Below are 22,459 nucleotides of genomic sequence, written 5' to 3'. Positions count from 1 at the left end.
CTGGCAGGGCCTCATGTCCACTAGCAGTCGCAGATGTTGAAGGGCCAGAGGAGTCATTACTAGTGGAAGAGGCCTGATGTTGTGCTGCAGACCTACCCAGGGTACTGTCCCTGAGGACCCCAGCAATGGAAGCCAGTATGGCATTTTGTGCCTCCCACTGCTGCATGACTTCCTGGTGGTTGTCCCCATGAAGCTGTTGGATTTCCCCTACCATGGTGATTAGCTGGCCCATCATGCCTTGGGAATTCTGGTAAGCTCCCAAGTCTTGGGAGATGGTTTCCTGGTCAGTATATTCCCTTGGAGCCTTCATCCACTGGCCCACAGCATCCCTCCCACGCACCCTACACCCACGTGCCTGTGCCCCTGTCACAGTGTGTCCATTCTCAGTGGTGGCAGGACCATCATTGTCAGGGGTGACAAGGTGAGACTCAGGTACCTGTACTGTGGGGCACACAACGGTTAAAACAGTCCATGGAACACAGGTTTGGGGGTGAATGGTTGCCTGTGATGTAGCTGTAACAGGGCTGGGAGGAGTTGACGTGGGTAGGGTGAGGCTAGCAGTTGTTGACCGACCAGGTGTCCTTGACGGGCCAGCTTCCTCTTCAGTGTTCACACATTCAGGGGTGTTGTCCTCACTTGGGCCATCATCCAGAGGGGTTGTGGCAGTCTCTGGTATGCTGTCCATGGTGACATTGGCAAGGTTACCTGTAGGAGAAGTGGAACGCAGAGTTGCTGGTACATTTAGGGTATTATTGATGTTCTGAGAGATGCAGACAGTGTCTGAACCTGATCAACAGAAATGGCAGTGACAGCTGCTGCACAATCTCGCTTTGCACAACTTGAGACTCTGTAATTTCAATACCATACACCATGCTTGAACCAGTTAAACTATGTTGGCAGTGATTGAGCTGCTGATACCATCTTATGCTGTCTGATTATTGACAGGGTATTCATCTTTGTGCCTACTAAAGTGTCTGACATGATACATGGCACAAAAAAGAGGTGTACAATGCACAGTGTTGTAAGAGTAGTGACACAGTATTAAAATATGCAATAGACATTGAGCTGTAACTCCATGAATTGCATGTACATCCACTTTGGCATCTAGATTTGCACCCCAGGTGGCTATATTTCAATCTTCTGAATCTTTATTCTAAGGGCATTGTGATTTGGCATTCATCTATAGCTGTGTTTTGCTTGTGCTGATTGTGGGAATGGGCCATTGCATTGCAGTCATTGGCATTAACTGTTTTACACTTGCACAATGAAGATGGGTTAGACTGGTAGTTAGTTTCACATGCATGAAAATTCAGTTTTGGTTAACTGTTTAGATTTTCACAATGGTGGTATATTGCATTCTGGGTATAGTAGTGCTATGAGTTGCCAGTAGTTCACATGCCATTTCCATTGCCTGTGAAGCCGGGTGAGTTTAGTGGACATGTGGCATTCCCAAGCGGGGTATGGAACATTTGGACAGAGGTGTAGTGGGTGGTATGTGAATTGGGGTGAGTTAAGGTGGTGAGGTAGCATGCAGAACATGACAATTGGGTGACATGGATTTTGTTTAGGACTTTCCCGACTCCACTCCCCCTGGTATTCCAGTCAGGCCCTCAGGATGCAGAATGTCCAAGACCTTCTCTTCCCAACATGTGAACCTAGGGGGAGAAGATAGGGGCCCACTGCCAGTCTTGAGTACCACCAGCAGATACCTGGCAGCCATGTAAAGTACCTTCCCCCTGAGGTCATTCCACCTGCTCCTGATGTCCTCCCTTGTGCATGGATTGCTGCCTACATATTTGACCCTGTCGACTATTCTCTCGACACAACTCCATTTTCCTAGCAATTGATGTTTTCTAGACCTGTATCCAAACAGATGTGGCTCTACCCTGACAATTACGTCCACCATGACCCTCAACTCATCATCCATGAAATGTGGGTGTTTTTGTGGGGAGATGGTAGTGTTGGTGAAGACGGTATGGTAGTGTTGAAAGGAAAAGGCTGGAGAAAAAGGTAAATGGTGAGCGGTACTTGCTATGATGTGAGTGGGTGACGGTTGTTGTGGATTTTATGTGATAGTAAAATGTGTGTTCTGTATGTTGTGCAGGTGTGTGATGTGTACTTTGCGAAATGCTCATGGATGCCTAATGTCAGTTTTTCTATATTTGTGAACTATTTGGGTTGTCTGTGGCTCTGTGTGGTGTTGAGGATGCAAAAGAATGTGGGTTTTGTAGGGGTTAGTTTTATAGTGCAGTGTGTAGGTGTGTTGGGTGTGTAGATGTGTGTCAGGTGTGGGGTAGTCAAACTATCCAATGTGGTGCTGTGCTCATTGTGATGTGAGTTGAGACCGCTGCTGTTCGCATCACCAATGTTTTTCCACCATGGAAGAACCACTTTTGTGATTTGTGGATCGTAATCTTATGGGTGGATCTATGTTGGTCTGGCAGTGCTGTTGGTGGGACCACCTCGTTTCCGTCCTCCAGTGTCCTGCCTTTTTCAGAATTTTTGATGTTTTTTGGTAGACTTCTCAGTGTAACTCTTAATACGGCAGTTGGGCTACTGCCAACATGGTAGTATTTTGGTGGCCACCACCGTGGCAGTCTTACCGTCAGACCACCAAACTCGTAATGAGGCCCAAAATGTCTCAGAGCCCTACCAACAAGGCAAAATGTATTCAGAGACCAAAATAATTTTTTGCTTTTAGCTATTTTTTTTATATTGATGAGGCCCTATCTGGTGCCCCAAGAATAGCATTTTGCAAAATTACAAAATTATGACAGAACAAGCATTGACAAAGCCTATAGACTTGCATTCAATGCAAGACCTATTGAGTTTGCCAATGCTTGTGTTAGCCATGTGTACACCTGTGAAGGAGCTTTTCTTGTTAAATGTACTGTTTGTTTTTTAAAATAAGTTGGATGCTGACAACTTGTGGGCCTTGGCCATGTTTTGCTGACTTTGTATGTGGACGGACGTGGGGTGAGTCTATTGGATACCTATTTCCGAAGTGGAGGGGCAAAAAAAGAGAACAAATACATTTTTTAACGTGATTCTGCTTTCAAACGATCGAGGATATTAAACCATTTGCCATCTTTTCTCTGCAGTCTATAGGATAGTGTTAATGATGTGCCTTTGAAGGATCCTCAGGTGCAGATACTTTATTTTTCAGTCTCTGCTCCAACCACCAGTTACCCACCACCTGAGCTTTGATCCCATCCCTGTGTGTGACAGGGCCCAGAAACACGCACATGAGCCAGGATTTCTGGTAACGATTCGGAATTCTGTCATCTGGAATCTCTGCTGTTTACTCTGCCCTAAAACTGGGTTTGTTGCATAGTTAGCAATTCTGTGCTTGTCAGGCAGTAATCATTTTTACAATACAGCCAGACTGGCACGGGTGACCTACATCGGCGAACCTCATTAAGGCTGTGCCAAACCTCTGAGACATGAAATTTCTACAGTAGCAACAATTATTTCCAGTAACAGGTCTAATTCTTTTAATTGCATGCATTTTAAAGGATGTGATGAACGTTAGTCAAATGGGTGGAAAGTAAGTCACATGGAAATGTAAGTACTTAATTATTATCTGAATTGCCCTCGGTCTATTATTTTTATTCCTATTGTTCCTTTTTTACATAGTGTTTATTTGGCTATATACGTTTCAATGATCTGGGTTTTGTGAAATTACGCCCGTAGGCTTTTAGGCCGCAAGTTGTACGCATCTGTATTAATTTATTGCTTAATTATTCAGACAGTTTTTTGTGGATTCGTGTAAGATAAGACTTGACTTAGTTTGCGGTGCATTGACTTTATGAAAACTGATGCAAACCAAAATTCTGTCTTCTCTATTTTAACATTTCTATGTTCCCACGCTCCTGGGGGTAGGTCGAACTAATTTATCAGAACCTCTCTTCTCTATGCTTATTCTCTCCTCTTTTTACCCCATTGTGCAGGATGCTTTGGGGATTTAGATCTCGACGAATGGAATACTCGTCACAAACTTGACTAATATTCCGTCTGCCCTATTACGATCTTCATAGAATGTAAGGGGGTCGTAATTGGATGGACGGGCTATCCCTCAAGTTTGTGATGAAGTATTCCCCTCTCCATCTAAATCAGGCCCTTTGACATTCAATAACCTAGGAATATCCACACACTTCCATCAGACACTAACTGAGGTTCGATAACTCAAGTGTGCGAAAGTGGGTCTACCTGCACAGTTTCTTGCTAACTTCCAAGTTTGCTTTTCCTTCAAGCAGTGGGAAGGATGATGAACCTCGGCGTCCTTCTGCAGACATTTCCACATTCTCATCTTCCCTACAATAAAGCGAAGTTGGGGGGGAGCACCCCTTAAAGTTCCTTTATATTATGCAGATTAATGGAACATCATTAAGAATATCATTATGTACATTAATTATACAGAAGGTCAACGCTTATGGTATTTGTATAGTCATTCCATATTAGTTTAGCATCATTTGGGGAATCCCTGGTTCATTGGTGCATAGACACATAAAAGAAATTAACAAGCCATAGATGATTACCAAAATACATGTATCCGAGTAGTGTCTAGTTATGGCTCTTGTACATCCCTTATTGGAGCTCTCCATTTTAGTTCATGGTAAATGGGCTGAGATCTCAGCCAACATGTTTTGCCCCCGAGGGCTCACAAGCCTAGGGCTTTCTCAAGGCTGAAATAAGAATGATATATGAGGTGAGGTACAGCCGCTTTGTAACCTGTAAGTTAATAATTTTTTGGGGTCACGTTCAGTATCTAAAACCTTGTTAGGACATGGTATTTTTTTTATTTCTATTTCCTAACTATAAGGTCCCTGTAACCTTTGTCTTTTTCAGTGAATTTCTAATTTAAAAAAATATATAAAGTAATTTTCATTACCATACGTTAATCCATCTGACCCTGTGGCCAACCCCACGCTGCACACGGACAGGCCGGGTGCATTGGGGGTTGGCCTCAGGGCATGGCCTGAGGCCAACACCTATAAAAACCCAACCCCACACGGTCCACCCTCCCCAGGCCAATGTTGGCCCCCGGGACACCATCCCCGGGGCCCAGGCTAAATATTTTATTTTTGGGGGGGGAGGGGTGCTGCCCGGCTTCCCTCCTCAGGCCTACCTCGGCCCCAGGGAACCCATCCCCAGGTGCCCGGCCTATGCATTTTTTTTGGGTTGGGAGGCATGTGGCCCCCCTCCCTAGGGCCGATCTCATCCCCAGGAAACCCATCACCTGTAGTCAGGCCATGTGACCTGTATGCCCCCCAGTCACAATGTTGAGGACCGCAGGGGGAGTTGTCCCAGTTGGCTTCCTGCCTCCTTGGGGAGCAAGCATTGCTGTCACAGACAGGGAGCTGCTAAACATGCAGCTCCCTGTCTGTGAGAGCAATGTTTCCTCTGTTTCTCTGCCTGCATCTCTGCGGGCAGGTAAACAGAGGAAACCTCCACTTCCAGCAAGTAGGAGCTGTGTAACAGCTCTCACTTGCTGGAATCGGAGTGCTTGCTGTGACTTGGCAGCAGCTGTCAAACCTGCCGCCAAGTCAGAGCAAACAGCTATATCCCGGGGGTGAGCACCCCAGGACATAGCAGGAGCTTGCCTTGGGGATGGCAGTCCGCAATGCATCAATGGCTCCTCAGAGGGGGGTCCCCCTCCAGCTAAAATTGCCCTGGGAAGCTGGCCCTAGGGGGTAGCAGTCCCCACTGCCGTCCATGGCTCTTTGAGGGGAGCTGCACAGCCGCCCTTCAACTCTGCATTTAGAGCTGGGGAGGTGGCAGTCCCTGTGGCTGAAGGGGGCCGAAATGGACCCCCTTCCTTCTTTTTTTCATACTTGCCCTAGGGAAGTAGTGGTTCCCGGGGCTGTGGGGGGCTGGGATAGTTCCCTCGCATTTTCAAAACCATTAGCCCGGGAAGGTGGCAGTCCGAGGACTGCAGGGCACAGGGACCAGAGGGCCCCCCTGCATTCAAAATATAAATGCCTCAGCACTTGGCCCACCTGAGGGCGCCATTCAAACAAGCCCGCACTTGTTTTTTAAAAATATTTTCACCAGATCTGCCGTGACTCAAGGTGAAATTAAAAATATATATGCTTTTTTGGCCTGGAGGGGTCCCTCTGGCACCCCAAGGAAAGAGCTAAGGGTGTCCCTACTCCGACCCCTTTTCTTTTTTTTACATTTTCTTTGGGAACTCAGCTGAAGCCAAGTTCCAGAAGGCTGCCAAAACTTCCTTGTGGACGTGTTGGCAGCCAATCAGATCTCAGCACAAGATAGGGAGGGTTTGTGAAGCTTTTGCATCCCTATATATACAAATTTGGATTTTCTTTAGCTTCTCAGAAACAAACTACTCGATGGATTTACACCAAATTGAGGCCCCCTTCTGGACCAAACCCCTTCTGCCAAATTTGTTCATTGGTTTGGGCACTATCGCTGTTCAAAATCCCTAAGGAAAAAGAAATGGGGAAAACATGTTGTGGGACCCCCCTTTTTTTCGCCCCGCTTGATGGATCACCCTGAAACTTTCCACACAGCAGCTGATGTGAGCACTGTTTTGGGGAAAATTTTGTGAAGATATATCAAACAGCGCCAAACTTATTAGTGAAACAAAAAAACACTTTTTCTATAGAAACTCAGTCCTAACTATAACTACCTCATGCCGAAGGTCATATATATATATGACCTGCACAGGCACTTTGCCTCATTCCAGTCCTGTGCAAGCATCATCCCTGCACTCACTTCCTGGGTAGCCCGAAACTTTCAGTGCTCTAGTCTTCCAACCCTTCCTGATGATCCTGGTATCTGCAATGCTTCCAGTGTCTTCCTTCATGATCTACAATGCATCCTCCTATTTAGCTTCTTGCGTCTTCATATTCCAGTTAGAGTACAAGACATGGCTAAGTATTTTCCCCTCAGGTTAGTGTGCACTAATCCATAGGTTAGCACATAATTAAAAGTCTGATTCCTATGAAGGCAGGAGCATGTTTTTGGACATTGGACAGTGTTTGAGTATTAACCCCATGTGATCTAGTGCTTTGGACTCTTTCATTGTAGCGCTCTGAACTCTATTGTACCTGAACTGACTGCTTGTCTCTGTGTTTCAAGACAAGTTGTATCTAGTATTTAGGGAGAAACATCTCAAGCTTGAAGTTATTTTCAAGATTGAATCTGAACTCTGTATGCTCTGGAATGCCAGAAAGTCTCCAATTTATTCTTGAAATGGTTTCTGTTCTCTCCCATGCAATATTTATGATGAAGTTTGTAAGTGTACATATAGTGTAAACAACTGATAGATCATTTTGAGTTGGGAATCTCTGTTAACTTTACCTTTTGTGTTTTTTAGTGTATCGCACCTGCATTGAGGATAACGAGGTTCAGGGAGTCCTGATCTTCCTAGGCGTTGCATGAGACAGCACAGCAGTCCTGCCAGTGGCACAAGTTCATCTTTTCTTGTTATATCCTGTACCCCCTTCCTTTTTGGAGGCAGTTTTTCCAACCAGACAGTTGTTATTCGTTTCTCTAAGCTGCCCCAGCTGGAATTGGAGGTCCAGTATCATCTCAGTGGTTGGATCCAGGTAAGTGTGTGACATTCCTAATATCTGAAATGTCTACAATGTTTCTGAGACAGGATTTAGAATAGAAACTTAGAGTATCCAAATATACGCACCTTCCCAGTGATTTAAGAACTAGGGTTAGAATAGTAAATCTCTCTCTCCCTATAAAATATATATACTTTCTCTAGTCTTTGTGAGATCGGAGTTAGAAGAGTAAATCTGATCCACCTAATAAATACACTTTCCCAATTTCTTTATGAATGGAGTTAGAATAGTAAATATGGCCCCTCTATTAGATGAACTTTTGTTAGTGTAAGTGTGAATGAAGTTAGATTAGTAAATCACTCACCAACAACTCATATACAATTGTCCCATCAATTGTGATATTGAAATTAGCGTACTGAATGTCATCCTATTTATGCTCTTTAGCCAATTTGTGTGAGATTGTCATTAAAATTATTTTCCTATCTGCTTTCTTAACTTTTCTATTTTTTTAATTGGTCTTAGTATCATAAATGGATACCTTTTATTGTACTTTTTTTAAAGGATGTGGGTTATATGTTAGATTTTCGCAATTACTAAATGTATTCGAAGTTATTAAAGATGTTTAAGTTGTTTGAAACAATTATAAATTATATTTTTTAAACTTTCTACTTTTTATGAGCTCAGATCATTTAACAATTTTAACAATTTTATAATTACTATATAGTAATGTAGATATGTAATGTGCATGTGTTTTAAATTCTAATTTTAAAATACGTCTTTTAAAGATATTTAAAAATGTTTTAAATTCTATTAAATATATTCCCTTTTAAATTTTACTATACATACTTCTAGAAAAAGTACCTTTGTTATTATAAAAAAAGTGTTTATATTTTTATTAACCCCTTCGCTGCCAGGCCTTTCCCCCCTCCTGTGGCAGGCCTTTTTTTTCCTATTTGGAATAGTTCTCGCTTAGGCCCTAATAACTTTTTGTCCACATAAGCTACCCACGCCAAATTTGCGTCCTTTTTTTCCAACTTCCTAGGGATTCTACAGGTACCCAGACTTTGTGGGTTCCCCTGAAGGAGGCCAAGAAATTAGCCAAAATACAGTAAAAATGTCATTTTTTTCAAAAAAACTGGAAAAAGGAGCTGCAGAAGAAGGCTTGTGGTTTTTTCCCTGAAAATTACATCAACAAAGGGTTTGTGGTGCTAAAATCACCAGCCTCCCAGCTTTCAGGAACAGGCAGACTTGAATCAGAAAACCCAATTTTTCAACACAATTTTGGCATTTTACTGGGACATACCCCATTTTTAAGATTTTTTGTGCTTTCAGTCTCCTTCCAGTCAGTGACAGAAATGGGCGTGAAACCAATGCTGGATCCCAGAGACCTAAATATTTCTGAAAAGTAGACAAAATTCTGAAGTTAGCAAGGGGTAATTTGTGTAGATCCTACAAGGGTTTCCTACAGAAAATAACAACTGGAAAAAAAAATATTGAAATTGAGGTGAAAAAAACAGCAATCTTTCACTACGTTTTACTCTGTAACTTTATCCTGCAATGTCAGATTTTTGAAATCAATATACTGCTACGTCTGCTGGACTGTTTTGGTTGTGGGGATATATAGGGCTTGTAGGTTCATCAAGAACCCTAGGTACCCAGAGCCAATAAATAAGCTGCACCCTGCAGTGGGTTTTCATTCTATACCGGGTATACAGCAATTCATTTGCTGAAATATAAAGAGTGAAAAAATAGCTATCAAGAAAACCTTTGTATTTCCAAAATGGGCACAAGATAAGGTGTTGAGGAGCAGTGGTTATTTGCACATTTCTGAATTCTGGGGTGCCCTTACTAGCATGTGAATTACAGGGCATTTCTCAAAAAGACGTCTTTTTTACACACTCTCTTATATTTTGCAGGAAAAAATTTAGAGAAAGATAAGGGGCAATAACACTTGTTTTGCTATTCTATATTCCCCCAAGTCCCCCGATAAAAATGATACCTCACTTGTGTGGGTAGGCCTAGCGCCCGCGACAGGAAATGCCCCAAAACACAACGTGGACACATTCCATTTTTTTACAGAAAACAGAGGTGTTTTTTGCGAAGTGCCTACCTATAGATTTTGGCCTCTAGCTCAGCCGGCACCTAAGGAAACCTACCAAACCTGTGCATTTTTGAAAACTAGAGACCTAGGGGAATCCAAGATCGGGTGACTTGTGGGTCTCTGAGCAGGTTCTGTTACCCAGAATCCTTTGCAAACCTCAAAATGTGGCTAAAAAAACACATTTTCCTCAAATTTCAGCGACAGAAAGTTCTGGAATCTGAGAGGAGCCACAAATTTCCATCCACCCAGCGTTCCCCCAAGTATACCGATAAAAATGATACTTCACTTGTGTGGTTAGGCCTAGTGCCTGCAACAGGAAATGCCCCAAAACACAACGTGGACACATCCCATTTTTTCACAGAAAACAGAGGTGTTTTTTCCAAAGTGCCTACCTCTAGACTTTGGCCTCTAGCTCAGCCGTCATCTAGGGAAACTTACCAAACCTGTGCATTTTTTAAAACTAGAGACCTAGGGGAATCTAAGATGGGGTGACTTGTGGGGCTCTGACCAGGTCCTTTTACCCAGAATCCTTTGCAAACCTCAAAATTTGGCTAAAAAAACACATTTTCCTCACATTTCGGTGACAGAAAGTTCTGGAATCTGAGAGGAGCCACAAATTTTCTTCCACCCAGCGTTCCCCACAAGTCTCCTGATAAAAATGGTACCTCACTTGTGTGGGTAGACCTAGCGCCCACAAAAGGAAATGGCTCAAAACACACGCGGGCACAAAAAAATTATCAAATACAAAACTACCTGTTTTTGCAGGGGGCGCCTGCGTTTTTGGTCCTGGGCTCAGCAGCCTTCTAGGGAAACCTACCAAACCCAGACATTTCTGAAAACTAGACACCTGAGGGAGTCCAGTGAGGTGTGACTTGCGTGGATCCCCCAATGTTTTCTTACCCAGAATCCTCAGCAAACCTCAAATTTAGCTAAACAATCAAATTTTTCCCACATTTCTGTGTGGGATCACCGCACTGGGACACATTTCATACCACCCAATGTTCCCCTCAGTCTCCTGGTAAAAATGATACCTCATTTGTGTAGGTGGGCCAAGTGCTTGTGAAAGGGAAGAGCCAAAAACATGTCGATATTGAGGGGGAACAAAGGGGGTCCAAAAGGGAAGTTCGCAAAAAACATTTCTAGGCTAACAAGTGCAGCAGAATTTTTATCGTTATAGATGAGATAACGCTGGGTGGTAGGAATTTTTTGGATTTCTGCAGATTCCGGGAGGTTCCATCACAAAAACATGGGAAAATGTGTGATTTCCAGCAAAGTTGGAGGTTTGCAGGGGATTGTGGGTACAAAAATTGTGCGGGGTGCATATGAAACACACCAGTCTGGAATCACCCAGATGTTCAGTTTTCAGATGTGTCTAGGTCTTGTGAATTTTTCTACATGGCAGCGTCCCAAAGTCCATAAAGTGCAGCTCTCACCATTCCAAGTGGGACGATTTAGAGAGTAAGCCAAGTTCTCATGGCCCAAATGTAAACCTAAAACCCCAAATAATAAAATGCCTTCTTGCTTGCTGTGGGATAGGATGTTTTAGAGTGCGGGGGAGAGCTGAAAGACAGTTACCCGCTTCAGTTGAGGTGGGGCATAACCAGGCCCATACTGGTTGGTAGCCACCACCCCAATATTATTTGTTTCTTTTTAAATTCCCTGGCATCTAGTAGACTTTCTGCCCCCCCAGGGTGTGGATCAGGGGTAATTGCCCCATCTGCCTACTAGTGGGCAGAACAACTTTGGCCCCATTTATTTGGGGTAGGGGTATGGCCACACCCCCACCCTCTCATTTTTGGAAAAAAATCTTCCCTGCCTCTGTTGGGCTTTCCGCCCCTCCCCCCCTTGGGGCAGATGGGCCTTCCAAAAATAGGCCCATCTGCCCCCAATGGGGGGCAGATATGGCCAACAGTAATGTGCTCCCATGGGGAGCGACCCTTACCCAGGGGGCTGCCTCCCTACAGAAAACACACGCATACACACACACCAATCCCTGGTGCCTAAGTGGTTTCTGCCCCCATGGGGGCAGATTGGCCTAACAAAAACTGGCCTATCTGCCCCCAATGGGGGCAGAAATGGTTTAAATACAATTTGCCCCCCAGGGGAGCATCCCTTGCCTAATTGGTCGCTCCCTATCTCTAATAAAACAAACAAACAAAAAAAACCACACAAACAAATTAGACCTGGCGCCTACAGGTTTCTGCCCCCCGGGGGCAGATCAGCCTTATAACAATAGGCCGATCTGCCCTCTTGCCTACGGGGTCGCTCGCCTTGCGTGACATTGGCGCAAAAAAAAAATCCCCGGTGCCTAGTTGTTTCTGCCCCCCTTGGGCGCAGATTGACCTAAAATCGGCCGATCTGTCCCCAGGGGGGGGCAGAAATGGGCTAAAATAAATTTGCCCCAACTCCCCCCGCCCCCCACGGGGAGCGACCCTTGCCTACGGGGTCGCTCCCCTTGCGTGACATTGGCGCAAAAAAAAAGATCCCCGTGCCTAGTGGTTTCTGCCCCTTTTCGGGGCAGATTGACCTAAAATTGGCCGATCTGCCCCCAAAGGCGGCAGAAATGGCCTAAATAAATTTTGCCCCTCCAGGGGAGTGACCCTTGCCTAAGGGGTCGCTCACCATCTGTAATACAACAATAAAAAAAATCCCCGGTGCCTAGTGGTTTCTGCCCCCCTTGGGGGCAGATCGGCCTAATTAAAATAGGCTGATCTGCCCCCCAGGGGGGCTGAAATGGCCTAAAATAAATTTGCCCCCAGGTGAATGACCCTTGCCTAAGGGGTCGCTCCTCTTGTGTGAAATTCACGAAGAAAAAAAATAACTCCCTGGTGTCTAGTGGTTTCTGTCCCCCTTGGGGGTAGTTTGGCCTCATAAAAATAGGTCAATCTGCCCCCAAGGGGGGCAGAAATGGCCTAAATATAATTTGCCCACTAGGGGAGCAACCCTTGCCTGAGGGGTCGCTCCCCACCTCGAAAAACGAAAACAAAACAAAAACAAAACAAAAACAAAAAATGATCCCTGGTGCCTAGATGTTTCTGCCCCAAAAGGGGGGCAGAAAAGACCTTAAAAAAAGAATGCCCCCCCGGGAGCGACCCTTGCCCAAGGGGTCGCTCCCTTATGCCAATTTCCACATAAAAAATAAATCCCTGGTGTCTAGTAGGCGTTTCAAAAGCCGGATTGCTTTACAATCCGGCTTTTGAAACGCTGAGAGAGACTTCAAAGGGAAGGAAATTCATTTCCTTCCCTTTGAAGCCTCTCCGGCCTCCTCCACGTGATCGGAAGAGAAATGCTTTGGAGAAGGCCGGAGATCACCTCGTCCAAGGCACACAAGCGGTTAAACTATATTTTACTCAAAGATATGTCTAATTATTATGTAATGATATGTATTTAGGTCTTAAAATGCTCGTGGATCAGGAATGGATGACAGGGAAAAAAATCCTCCTCATCCATTCAGATTTCTTTTCACATTTTTGTATTTTACATCAAATTTACAAATTGGCTTCAGTGACAGATTGCAGACTAACACTCCAGGTATATCTCTTCTCAGAACAGATTTACATAAAACCAAGCTTTCGCACGTCCATAAAAAAATCTACTTTCATGCCATATTTGTTAGAATTATGTACAGTTCTTTTTTTCTATAGAGGAGAGCAAATATTCATATTGTACCTAAAATGGGACAAGTCCCGTTTACTCTGCCCCCCTCAATTGGCGGATCTGTATGATCCCAAATTTGCCACTGTCTAATATATATATATATATATATATATATACACATATATATATATATATATATATATATATACATATATGAAATGTCCACAAAACGTCAACATATACGTGAAGGAAACACATACTCTGCAGTCAAACGGGGAGTTTCCTTTTGGTGCCTGTTGAGGTTGATTAAATCACCTGATTCACTTTGCTGCTGAGTTTGTGTTTTCTTCACGTATATGTTGATGTTTTGTGTGACATTTCATAGTATCTGGAGCCTAACACGTAAACACATTGTCATGGCTTGGGCTGGGCTATTAGGTGAGACGTTTCATATCAAATGTATTTTTTTCTTATTCGTTTTGGCAATGTTCGACAAATCTTCACAAAATGCTCCAAATAGAAAAGTTCATCCACTTTGCTCTTTCATGGAAAGTTTTGTAGTCATCTGTCAAGCTGGGCCCAAGAAAAGTGTGAAAGGGTCAGAAAAGTGATTTCCCTTTTGAATTCAAAAAGGAAGGTTTAATCCCTGATACAGGAAAACATCTGACGTGGATTACTCTAAATTTGGTAGATAGATAGAACTTTACTCAAAAAGTGTTATTTTCTTTATATGCGGTAAACCCATTCAGTAGTTGTTGATAAATTCACATTTAAAATGGTGCTCAGGGTAGGTATGAAGGAGTTAACAACCAAAATAAGTTAGTGATTTCTGGACTGTTGTTGTACAGATATATTGTGATTGGCTAATTTACAGGGTAGTGGACAATCATAACTGGCTGGCCACAACATGAACAATATTTTGTGGCCATTACAGGAGTCAGGGACATTGTCGCTATATCTTGAAAATGAACTAAAAAATTTGAGGAGACACAGTGAACACACCCTGATCCCCATTGGCAGTTGGAATCTTCTAAAGGATCCTCCTCTCCTGATTGGTTGGGCACAACATGAACAACCTGATGTGGCAGTCAATGCAGGATTCTGTGGCTTTGTCCCCATTAGTAAGCATAGTACTGAAAGCCTGTTTTTAGAGTCACAAAAAGGAACACATGGGGGTGGTAAGAGATTTTAGTCACAAACTAAATCCTTTGTTGGTGGCACCGTCCTAATTTTATGAATTGTGGTTTGTTTTATGGTGATTTTACTTTGTGAAAAATGCTAATCCTCTGCAGGAACTTGATGAAGAGTGTTTGAGAGAAAAACATTTTCACTCATGGTTTTCTCTTAGAAGTTATCAAAGGTGTTCCAGAAGAGAAAATGAGAGCATAATTTCTATACAATCATATTATCTTCCACAGCCATGTGAGAACAAATTCTGTTTTTCTAAATAAAACATGTATTTCCAACAGCAACAGCTTGTCAGCGATTTTCCAGTGTTTTACTACCTCTTCACCACTATATTTTAATGAACAATTAGAGACCTAGCATTCTGTATTCATGATAAAAGTGTGACACATGTGAACACTATCTTGGAATCAAAATTGTAAAACGGAAAGCACTTCCCACAGAGGTTACTGTAGTAAATGGACAAAATGATGGGTTTCTTTTGGCATGGAAATTATGGTTAGTGCTCTAGAAACTTAGATCAGTACACATTTTCTATGAGTTCTCAAATATCTTCCGCATCCATATCAGTAAAACATTCTGACATGCAGGATAAAACATGGACTTCCAACACCTGCAGTAGTCTACAGGTTAACTCTCTAGTAATCAACTGCAGCTTCACTGCATAGTTCTAATAAAAAATGCTGAGTGCTAACATGTTGCTTTCAAAACAAAAGTGAGGTACATCTGAACGCCATTTGTTGGAATGGTAGTTGTTGAATTTAAAGCTTTTTCTGAGGATCAGACTGAACCAAATGACTACTGAGATGTTAATGGTGGTGTAAAACTAAAACCAGCAGGTGAAAAATGTGAGGGATGGTATCGGGTTTTTAGTAATTTAGGGCATTATGGCCCTCATTACAACATTGGTGGTAAAAGCCGCGTACCGCCATGCAGAAGACCGCCAACACACCGCCGCGGAAATCTGCCATAGCTATTATGACCCACAGCTCGGACTCCACCAAAATTCAGACACTCACAAAAGTCCACCACACCAAAGGTCAGTGATAAACTGGCAAAAACAAAATCTACACCATCACGCCAACAGAAGTACGCCCACACTATCACGACACACGAATCCACGCAGCGGTCTTTCAACCGCGGTATTCCATTGGCGGTACACACCACCGCGCTCAAAATACACACACTTTTACAAAACACAGCCACATTGGACAATTCAAAATACACGCACCTGAGACACATACACACACCACTCCCACACACCCACTACAATATAAAACACACACCCACATCACCAACAAACCCCTACGACAACAATTACCGAGAGAAGGCCAGAGAGAGACACCACAAACAACCACCAAGCATCCATGGGCACACAATACCATCACCCACATAACTTCCACGCACCTCACACAACACACCAACAAATATCACCCCACTTATCACTACACACACCACCCCACACATCACCCATACCACCCCATGCCATGGCAAAGACACCCCAGGTTCTCTGAGGAGGAGCTCAGGGTCATGGTGGAGGAAATTGTCCGGGTAGAGCCATAGCTATTCGGATCACAGGTGCAGCACACCTCCATAGCTAGGAAGATGGAGCTATGGCACAGAATAGTGGACAGGGTTAACGCAGTGGGACAGCACCCAAGAAATCGGGATGACATCAGGAAGAGGTGGAACGACCTACGGGGGAAAGTGCGTTCCGTGGTCTCAAGACACTACCTTGCGGTTCAGCGGACTGGCGGCGGACCCCCACCTCCTCCCCCACAACTAACAACATGGGAGAAGCAGGTCTTGGCGATTCTGCATCCTAAGGGCCTCGCAGGAGTAGATGGAGGAATGGACTCTGGTAAGTCAAATCTTAACTATTACATCCCCCACCCTACCTGGATGCCATCACATACCCCCACCCTCACCCCCATCACTCCAACTCCTCACAAATGTCCCAACATCACTAACCACTCATCCTAACACCAAGCCCTGCATGCAACAACAAAGCATGGACACCCATCACGAAAGCATGGCCACTGCACATACCCATACACCCCCCTAAACCACCATCACACAAGGTCCCACACAGGAATGCAAGCACTGGGGTACTCGGTCACCCACCTATTGCACACCATGGCACACACAGATGTAATAAACATCCGTTTATACCCCTGCAGGACCCCTACCCAAAGTCACCGGACAGGAGGGTCCACACATGTCTACACCACAAAGAGAAGAGGCCCACAGTGATGACCACAGCTCTGTCCAACTGGATCTAGATGACCAGCCCTGCCCATCGGGGACCTCGGGACAGTTGGTTCCCCTGACACAGTCACAGGCCACTACAGAGCTTCCCCCCTCTGGAAACACCAGCACAGCACCCACCCAGAGGGCCCATACCTCTGTCCCCAGGACACGTCAATCAGCCATGTGTCCACCACTACAGGGAACCCAGGCTAACCCACCACCCTAAAAACAACAGGGACCTGGGGGCAGTGGTAGTGGGCACACGGTCCAGGGGACAGAGGCCCAGGAACACAGGGGAACTGGGAGGGCTGCTGTGCGACAGAGAGAGGACAGGCCAAGGGAACCCACTCTCCAAGAGGCCCTCTCCTCCATCATGGGAGCCTACGACCACTCCCAGGAGACGATGGCAACGGTACTGGCCAAGTTTCAGGAGACCCAGCACCTGCAGGAGGAACAGTATTTGGGGTTCAGGGAGGAACTCAGATCCATCAATTCCACCCTGGACACCATCGTAGGGGTGCTGAAGGAAGTACTTAACACCAGGAGGGACACTGTGGCACAACAAGGGGCCCCTGACACTAGCCTGGATGATGAACTGCCCACCTCCTCCGCCGGCGCTAGTGGACAGGAGGAACCGCCACAGGACCACCACACCAGCACCCCACCCCCTGCAGAGGGAGAACCACCCCGCAAGCAGCCCCAGAGATACAGGACAAAGACAGAGAACGATGCCAAGACCCCCGCCAAGAAATGAGACCACCCTGATTGTCATCCTTCTGTCCCACTTTGAAACCGTGTCCATCCTCAAACTTCCCCAGCTCCACTTCCTATGCCCATTTGGGTAATGCACCTGTGAGACTAATAGACTGGACTCTGCCATGGACATTCCTCCAACATCACCCCTCACCATTTTACAACCCCCTCCAATATTGAGCACTTAAATAAACACCCTTGAAGCACAAAACAATCTGGAGTCAGTCTGTGATTTCGAAATAGTGTATTAGCAATTACAGTGTCAAAATGCTCTTTCAAATGTAATGTCAACATACCTATGTCACATAGCTCTAGTCCATGAGGAAAGAAAGAAGATGTCACACAGTGGGACCCACATCTGTGAAATCGTAAGGGAAAGTGACAACTCAGTGACCATACACTGGGTGAAAACGACAGACAGTTGAGAGGTAGTAGTGTTAAAGTACATGTAGTAAGCATGTTTGTATTCTTTCCTGTGTCTCACTGGAAATAATGCAGGATCACCAAGTTCCTGTTGTCGATGTCCTCTTCTTCTGCTTCCTCGTCTTCAATGTCCACAGGCTCCACAGCTGCAACAACACCACCATCTGATCCATCCTCCTGCAGAAAAGGCACCTGTTGTCGCAAAGCTAAGTTGTGAAGCATACAGCAGGCCACGATGATCTGGCACACCTTCTTTCTGTCATATGGAGGCACCTGAAACTGGCCTTCAGGAGGCCGAAGGTCCGCTCTATTATCCGCCGAGTTCGCCCATAGGCCTCATTGTAGTGTTCCTCTGCCCTTGTCCTGGGATTCCTCACTGGTGTCAGTTGCCATGACAGGTTGGGGTAACCAGAGTCACCTGCAAATGGCGAGGGACAACTGTTAGGCACACACTAACCTGTAGGGGTATCCCCAGACAACCATTCCCACTGACATGCTTCTAGGTGCTCACCTAATAGCCACACACGGTGCCTCTGGAGTTGCCCCATCACATAAGGGATGCTGCTATTCCGCAGGATGTAAGCGTCATGCACTGAGCCAGGGAATTTGGCATTAACATGGGAGATGTACTGGTCTGCCAAACACACCATCTGAACATTCATGGAAATATAACTCTTCCGGTTTCCGTACACCTGTTCACTCCTGCGGGGGGTACCAAAGCCACATTTGTCCCATCAATGGCACCTATGATGTTGGGGATATATCCCAGGGCATAGAAGTCTCCTTTCACTGTAGGCAAATCCTCCATCTGAGGGAAAACGATGTAGCTACGCATATGTTTCAGCGGGGCAGACAACACTCTGGACAACATGTTGGAAAACATAGGCTGGGACATCCCTGATTCTATGGCCACTGTTGTTTGAAATGACCCACTTGCAAGGAAATGGAGTACTGACAGCACCTGCACTTGAGGGGGGATTCCTGTGGGAGGGCGGATAGCTGACATCATGTCTGGCTCCAACTGGGCAAACAGTTCCAGGATTGTGGCACGGTCAAGCCTGTAGGTGATGATCACATGTCTTTCCTCCATCTCCTCACATGTCCCAGTGGACGGTGCCTATGAAGGACAACAGCGAGCACAGAGTCAACCAACTCAGAGGTACGTACCCACAGCTTACACAGAACACGAATCATAATCTGAAATTTGGCCTGTATGAGTGTTGAGGCAAGGCCTAGGTATGTGTGACGTTGTGAAAAATTAAGCCATTTGGGCCCCAGAAATGGCGGCTGCCTGACCTGTAAAGTGGGACAATGGGATGTGAGGTAACTGCGCTGGCGTTGTACACGGTCGCGGTAGCCGGTCAAAGACCGCAGTGCAATTCTGCATTGGTTAACATTGGACCCTATGGGTCCCAGGAGCCAATGACGATGTACGCCGGCGGTGACGGTACGCACCGCCGCGGACGTGACTGCCATTTTCTATCTGTTCAATCACTCGATACCTGATCTTCGACAGGAGAGGACCTACACTGCAAGTGCTGCTGTGACCTCGGTCTGGAAGAGACAATGGCTCATGCGTCTGAGGAAAGGACCCCTGCCTTCACATCGGAGGAGTTGGAGAAACTCATGGATGGGGTCCTCCCCCACTACACGCTACTCTACGGTCCTCCAGACAAACAGGTAAGCACTGGGAGCATGCTGTATGGGCTATTCCTGTGTGGAGTGGGGTGGATGAAAGATGGGGGGGGAGATTGAGGCGTGCATGAAATGACGGTGAGTGCATGTGCCACATGGCAAGGGTAGGGATGGGGGCCAATGACTGTGACAGTGCATTTGGTAATAACTTTACTTTTACCCCTGTACAATTCATGTAGGTCAGCGCCCACCAGAAAAAAGATATTTGGCGTGCCATCGCCAAGGACGTCCGGACCCTGGGGGTCTACCACAGACAGAGCACCCACTGCCGTAAGAGATCGGAGGACATTCGCCGCTGGAGCAAGAAGACGGCAGAGGCCCAGCTGGGGATGGCCTCCCAACGTGGGAGGGGTGCCCGTCGCACCATGACCCCCCTGATGTTCAGGATCCTGGCGGTGGCGTACCTGGAGTTGGATGGGTGCTTGAGGGCATCACAGCAGCCACAAGGGGGTGAGTACACTCTCATTCTGCTGATTGAGCATGCAGTGGAGGTATCTGGGTGGGGGAGGTGGGCTGTGGGTTTCCCTAGGCCAGGGCGAGTGGGCTAGTTAGGTCCCCTTGTTCTGGCAAACCCCGTGGCACCCCACCCCACCTGTGTACAGTGCAAAGTACACCTAGTCAGGCTCCTGTGTCATCCATGTGTGCAGATGTCGTCCATAGCCTTGTAGGCCATGTCCCAGGGATTGAACAGTGGAGCCAAAGTGCGCGGCGTAGTCCAGGGGGCTTCTATGTCTGTTGTGTCCGCCAACGATAGCGTTAATGCATGCACTCAACGTGTCTTTCTTCTGTCATCCCCGTCTTTTTGTGGTCTACCTGTTCTTGTGTGCATTAGCATCATCAGGCAGAAGAGCAGTGGCACCGGAGCAGGAGGGAGCTGCATCCCACATGGCCCTGGAGGGCGAGGCAACGGACTCGGAGTTCACCAGTGGGATGGAGGGCGAGGGGAGCTCCACGGTGGGGACAGGAGCTGACACCAGTGACACTGACTTGTCCTCTGATGGTAGCTCCCTTGTGGTGGCGGCAACATCTGTGCCCCCTGCATCTACAGGTACAGCCGCCACCCCCCCCCCCACTAGCACCGCCCTCCCAGCAGCCCCTCAGCCTTTGCCCCGGGCCCACTCACCCAGGAGGGTGGGCATCGCCTTCGCCCCAGACACCTCAGCCCCTGCCCCAGTCACCCCTGCTGCCCTCAGTAAGGAGGCCATTTACCTCCTCAGGTCCCTCACTGTTGGGCAGTCTACCATTTTGAATGCCATCCAGGGTGTAGAAAGGCAGTTTCAGCAAACAAATGCATTCCTGGAGGGCATTCATTCTGGTCAGGCAGCCCTTCACCAAGCTTTTCAGACTGGCCTCAGCACTGATGGCAGCCATTGTCCCTGTCTCTAGCCACCCCCCTCCAACTTCCTCCACCCAGACCCAATCGCCTGTACTTCAGCCTATTCCAAGCACACCTTCATACCAGCATGGACACACATCAACACACAATGGAAGCTCTGGCAAACATAAGCACCACACATCCCACAGGAACTCATGCAAGCATCACACACATCCACTGCCTCCACTGTGTCCCCCTCCTCCCTGTCTCCCTCCTCCCTTCCAGTCTCGTCTACACTCACACCTGCATGCACAGCATCTACAGCCACTACTTCCATCACCAGCACACCCACCACCACACCCCGCTCACGTGCAGTCGCCACCCCCACTGCCATTCACACTTCCCCTGTGTCCTCTCCCAGTGTGTCTGTGACGCCACCTCCCAAGATACACAAACGCAGGCACACACCCACCCAACAGCCGTCCACCTCACGACAGCCTCCAGCGCATGCACCTTCACCCAAAGTCACCAAACTAACACCTCCTACAACCACAACCTCTTCCTCCACTCCCCAACCCCCTCCAGCTACCCGTCCCAGTGTTCCCAAAACACTTTTCCTGTCCAACCTTGACCTCTTTCCCCTCACTTCCCCCATCCCGTCCGTCTCCTAGGGCCCGACTCTCCAGGTCCCAACCTAGCACCTCAGCCACAACATCTCCGGGACCAGTGGTGCCTGTAGTCACCGGAATCTGGAGTGCACCGGCCACCAGGGCAGCCAGTGTGGCACGGAGCTACAGCATGGACATTCCCCCACCAGTCAAGCATCAAAAGTTGGCCAGTGCCCGGCGGGACAGGGGGAAGACTCCAGCCACCAAAGCCGCATCCAGGGGTACAGGTGGGAGTGTGGAGTCAGCTGCGACACCTTCCAAGGTGGGGAAGGGCCACAAGACAGTCAGCAAGTCTGGGAAGAGCAGCACGGCGGAGAAGACCGCCATCATCCCCGCTGCCTAGGAGGCCACCGCCACCAGCCCTGCTGCCCAGGAGGCCACCGCCAGCACCAGCCCAGCTGCCCAGAAGGTGACCGCCATCATCCCCGCTGCCTAGGAGGCCACCGCCACCAGCCCTGCTGCCCAGGAGGCCACTGCCATCAGCCCAGCTGCCCAGGAGGTGACCGCCATCATCCCCGCTGCCCAGGAGGCCACCGCCACCAGCCCTGCTGCCCAGGAGGCCACCGCCACCAGCCCAGCTGCCCAGGAGGCGACCGCCATCATCCCCGCTGCCTAGGAGGCCACCGCCACCAGCCCTGCTGGCCAGAAGGCCACCGCCATCATCCCCGCTGCCCAGGAGGCCACCGCCACCAGCCCTGCTGCCCAGGAGGCCACCTCCACCAGCCCAGCTGCCCAGGAGGCCACCGCCAGCACCAGCCCCGCTGGGCCAGACAGGACCGGCAGCAACAGACCCACTGGGCCAGACAGGACTGCTAGCACCAGCCCCGCTGGGCCAGACAGGACCGGCAGCACCAGCCCCGCTGGGCCAGACAGGACCGCCAGCACCAGCCCAGCTGGGCCAGACAGGACCACCAGCACCAGCACCAGCCCCGCTGGG

This window comes from Pleurodeles waltl, chromosome 2_2 (assembly GCF_031143425.1).
Source record: "Pleurodeles waltl isolate 20211129_DDA chromosome 2_2, aPleWal1.hap1.20221129, whole genome shotgun sequence".
NCBI classification, from domain to species: domain Eukaryota; kingdom Metazoa; phylum Chordata; class Amphibia; order Caudata; family Salamandridae; genus Pleurodeles; species Pleurodeles waltl.
The sequence above is the reverse complement of the archived record's forward strand: the minus strand, read 5'-3'. Positions refer to the sequence as shown.